The sequence below is a fragment of the Sturnira hondurensis genome, unplaced genomic scaffold (genome assembly GCF_014824575.4).
Source record: "Sturnira hondurensis isolate 20B ecotype Veracruz unplaced genomic scaffold, ASM1482457v3 Scaffold0010128, whole genome shotgun sequence".
Taxonomy (NCBI): domain Eukaryota; kingdom Metazoa; phylum Chordata; class Mammalia; order Chiroptera; family Phyllostomidae; genus Sturnira; species Sturnira hondurensis.
The window spans coordinates 35646069-35651243 of record NW_028082759.1 but is presented as its reverse complement, the minus strand read 5'-3'; the positions used below and the strand labels follow the sequence as shown (position 1 = coordinate 35651243).

The 5175-nt window shown below is 40.8% G+C and overlaps 1 pseudogene; it reads left to right on the top strand.

Moving 5' to 3' along the window:
• Positions 1-1542: 1542 nt before the first annotated feature.
• Positions 1543-1658, top strand: LOC118995619 (uncharacterized; annotated as a pseudogene).
• The last annotated feature ends 3517 nt before the right edge of the window (positions 1659-5175 follow it).

The window sequence follows — 5175 nt, the reverse complement described above, 5'->3', positions numbered from 1 at the left end:
AGATGGCCACAATCTTCTTCCGAACTTGGTCAAGACGTCAGAATTCTTCTCCGCACAGTATTCCAGAAGACACTAACAATTGATAGTAGTTTGCACTTGCCTCTAAAAAACACTTGCCTCACTGGCTTTAAATAAAGAGCAGTCTACTTCTGTTGATAATTTTGAAGAAGGATATGTGGTTTTATTTAGAAACGAAATGATTTCATATTTTTGCTTAAACACACCTATATACGCAAGACATTCTTGATTTGTAAACGTTGCATTTGTAGGGTCCTTAAAACTCATCCCCCGCGGAAATAGCAGTTGGCAGTGGGCGGACAAGGAGGGCCGGCAGAGAACACTGTACTCAGTTCCATCAGCGCAGCAAAACTGCCAAGAACCAAGTCATGTAGAGTGAGATGCACCTGGCTTTAACTTTCTTCTTGATCCTATAATAAACTGGATACGTTTTTATTTTTAAGCCTTGGTTCCCTTATTTGAAAAATGAGGGTTGTTTTTGAAATTAAATATGTTAGCTCAAGCAAAGCATATTGCTTGGTGCATGGTACATACAAACCTTCCATAAGTGTTATCCTCGATTAATTGGGAAATTGTTATTTCTCTTCCTGGTGAAATAAAGACAATACTACCCAATTCTAAACTTTTCTCCCAATCGGATCCTTGGAACACTTGTCTAATTAGACACCACCTGGACCGCAGAGTGTGCTGATGCAATGCAGGTGGGTACAAAAAGCAGTGTTCTGGGGATGATAAGCCATAGGCTCCAGGTCCTGCTCGGTCTTCAACAAATGGCTGAACAAGTTATTTAGCTTTACAGCGTCCAAACAAAAACTTGTACACAAATATTGAGAGAAGCATTTGTATAATAGCCAGAGGTGGAAGCAATCCAACGGACCACCAATGTATGCATGGATAAATAAAATATTCATACAGTGCACTATTAACTGGCTATAAAAAGAAATGAAGTACTGCTACATGCTACAATGTAGCAAAACCTTGAAAACATTATGCTAAGTGAAATAAGCCAGTCACGGAAGACCATGTATTGCATGATGGCCTTTATATGAAGTATCCAGAACAGGCAAAGCCATAGAGACACAAAGTAGGTCAGCAGTTGCCAGGGGAGGGGAGAGCAGGGAATGACTGTTAACAAGCATGAGGTTTCTTTTGGAGGTGATTAAAATTTTCTAAAATTGTGATGATGTTTGTGCAACTCTGTGACTATACCAAAGAGCTTTACAGTGTATATTTTAAATGGCTGAATTATTATCGCTTCTCGGCCTTTTGGCTAAGATCAAGTGTANACGGAAGACCATGTATTGCATGATTGCCTTTATATGAAGTATCCAGAACAGGCAAAGCCATAGAGACACAAAGTAGGTCAGCAGTTGCCAGGGGAGGGGAGAGCAGGGAATGACTGTTAACAAGCATGAGGTTTCTTTTGGAGGTGATTAAAATTTTCTAAAATTGTGATGATGTTTGTGCAACTCTGTGACTATACCAAAGAGCTTTACAGTGTACATTTTAAATGGCAGAATTATTATCGCTTCTCGGCCTTTTGGCTAAGATCAAGTGTAGTATCTGTTATCAGTTTAAATGGCTGAATTATACAGTATGTGGATTATAACTCAATAAAGCTGTTATTTTTAAAAAATCTAGCTGAAAAAGATGCCGAGAACAAAATAGGGACTCACTCACTTTCTGGGTAAGTTTCTAAGGAGCCTCCTGTGATTCAAAACAAGCTTGTTTGAAAATATCTGTAAGTCGGCGCTGAGTCAGAAGTGTATTTCTGGTGCCTTGTACTGAGGACAAAAGAAATCATTTCAAGAGGGAATGGAGATAAAAGAAAAAGGATACCAGCCAGCGAATCTTGTCACAGCGCAGGTGGCGAACCGAAACCGCTACTCTAAACATTGAGGTCGCTAGCCAAGCGAGTCTGTATCAGGTGTTCTCCCGTTTTCCCTCAAGATAAATGAAAGTAATTCTGGTCTGAGAATTCTGACCGTCTACAATTGTTCTTCATGGAATTTAAAATGACAAAATACTTTATTGTAATTCCTAAAAACCAAATTCTCTACCAACAAGGCCAACCCAGGTAGTCTAGGGGCTCACAAGGCCGTGGTTGGTCTCCTTCCGCCTTCTTCTCAGACACACAAACACCTGATTCTCAGATCTCCGATTTCTGCGTTAGAACGTATTTCTGTCTCGCAAACCCATCCTGGAGATTTTATCAATATGCGTGTAGCAGGTAACTGCCCATCACCCATTTATTAGTGTTAAGTGTCTAAACATCCTTCTGTCATTCTTACCACAAGTATTCTAATTATTAGGTGCAGTGAAAAATCTTACCCACTGTGGTTAAAAACACACAGAAAACCCCTTCAGATACAAACTAAGTCTTACCCAATCATCAGATATAGAGACAAACACTGAGAAACAGTGAGCCAGCAGAGTAGTTTTACTGTCCCTGTTCTCAAGAAATAAAACTCGAGGTGCAAGGAAGGCAGGGAGGAGTTCCGCAGCTGGTTGCCGACTCTGATGCACGAATTCCCAGTGACTGCGGAAAGTTGGATGGCCTTCTCCCACTTCTGCTAGAAACACGTAGGAATTCACTCTTGCCTAGCATCTCGCCACCGGGCAGTCTGCCTCGCTGCTCATCCTGGTGAACATCGGTAGCTCTGAAAGCACACAGCGTGTGGATAACTTTCTCTTCCCAAAGCGAGGAAGAAGGAGAGCATATGGGGCTGCAAGTGCTGGGTGTGCCGCCCCAGCGCGGCCCAGAGCTAAAGATTTAGTTTCCTAAAGGTGGGGAAGAGGGAGTCGCCTGGGCAAGAGAGAGGTGGTGGGAGCAAGAAGGGAATTGGGTATTCTGACGGAGAGGTGAAAAGACGAGCTACTCCTTCATATTTAGTGGGAAATGCCCACAATGTAATGTTGACTTTTGTAACCATATTAAGAACATGATTCAGTGGCATGAAGTAGTCACGCAGTTGTGCAGTTTCAGTGTTAGTCTCAGAGATTTTGCATCACAGCCAAAAGAGACCCCAATGCATTATGCAGTCACTCCCCGCTCTCCCTTCCCCCGCCCACTGGCGACCACTGATCTCATTTCTGACTCTGCGGAAACTTGCTCGTGAGTGTTCATAGCGCTATTTACAAGAGCTAAACGGTAAAAACAACCCAAATGCCTATCAGCAAATGAATGGGGAGTCAGAATGTGGTGTATCCCTACAACGGCATACTATTCAGTCATTAGAAGAAACAGAATGCTGACACACACGACAGCACAGATGATCCTTGGAACATTGAACTTTTCCTTTGTGCTCTTAGAAAAAACGAAGGCATCAGCAGCGAAGTTACGGTAGGATATCTCACAGGGGCCCACAGCTCCCGGCTCCGGGAAGAGTTCTTCTCTACTGTAGGGCACTGATAATGTCGCCCATTGAGCAACATTCAGGATGTCAGATGCTCCAGCTGAAAAACCAGGAGAAGCAATCCTGCTTCTGCATAAGTTCATTTTTAGAATTTGAACTGTTGTTTTAAAGTACTTTACAAATGCCTAAAAGCAGTCAGTGAATAATTTAGGAGTTAAAGAGCATGGAGAAAAATGAATCAAGATGGGTAGAATTACCAGAGCCTTCTTTCCTTAATATTTATGACTCACCTTCCTGGGCCACCTGTCCAACACTCCCTGCCTATTTCCCACCCTCCCTCCGCTACACCAACCTGCTGGGCTCTTCTACTGTTTTTGAATCTGTTTGCAACCTGTTCTTTCATCCATGCTCAAGTAGACCAGCAATCTGCCTTTTTTTGCATGAAAAATATTGAAGAACTTTTTGAGAATAAAAAGAATAAAAGTATAAGGGGTATAGCATATTCCTTTTTATGTTTTGAATTAAAACTATATTTATTGAGTTTTTCACTGCTATGTTTGAATTACAAACCCCTACATTTTTTTGAATGTGATTTACAGAAACCATGAAACATCAGCGTTCTGAATTTAGAGAGTAAATTTTTTTAAAAGGCCAACCTGTGTGTGTACATACATTTATGTACATCTATACTATGTAGCTATGCCACAGGAAAAAAAAATGGAGAAGAGTACAGAAAACAAAAAGTTCCAGTAACAATCAACAATGGATTTATCGACAGGTCCTCAGTGTCACTGATTTCGAAATTTGTTCTTTTGAAAGTCACTTTAATCAGTAAAACACTGACCCTTTTCCTTTCCTCTGGTTTATCCATTCAGCTGATGGAATTCTGAGTAGGCAATGTTCCCTTTCTCTTTGCTTTCTTTCATCACCCAGCGCCCTGAAAATGGTAAGAGAGCAGGAACATGGGGCTCTCCTGTTACCCTGAAATTATTTCTTCTTCATATGGATTTTTAAAAAAACCTTCTCCTTTCAAAAGAACACCAGAAGGACCTAAATTTCTGTCTTAGTACTAACTGCCCCTCAGTGCTGTGGAAATATTCAGGTTTCTAGCTATTTCAGGGTCTGTGTATACCCTGCTGTTAGAGTCTTCATCAGGATAAAAAGAAAAGAAAAAGGAACGGGAGAAAGCAAAGAAGAAACCCTACGTGACAAGGACATTAAGCCCCAAGCGTGGTTCGTTTCTGTTCTGAAGTCTTCACTATTGCCGTGTTACCTGTGTCAACGTCTTAATAAGGAAAGTAAAGCAGTTCACATGCCTCAGAGCACGCGCACTCACCCCAGAAAATTAGTGTGAAGGGGAGAAGGTCATAGCCATCACATAGCATGGTGGCCCTTCTGGTCTTCTGGGACAAAATGACACAATTTACAGATGGCAGGTTTATCGTTGTCATTACTAGGTGTGGAAGAAAACATCTTTGAAGAAACACTTGTTCCACTCTTCTCTGCCGCCAAATCTCGAAGTCATCTTATACATATGTTAAAAGAATTCTACCCACATTCAACAAAATTGTGTTTTTATAATGTTGAAATAACCTTGCACTGTAAGTCGAAAGGACATTTCTATAACTCAGAGTAACACTGCTGTCCCAAGAATGGCTGTATCAGGCATTGTATTTCAATTTTGAATATCATGAGTTATTTATGTATATAAATTAATACATTATACAATATAATCTATCAATAATTCAGTCCCATTTGCATTTTGAAAACATAAAACCAAATGCAAAACTGAGAGCTATTT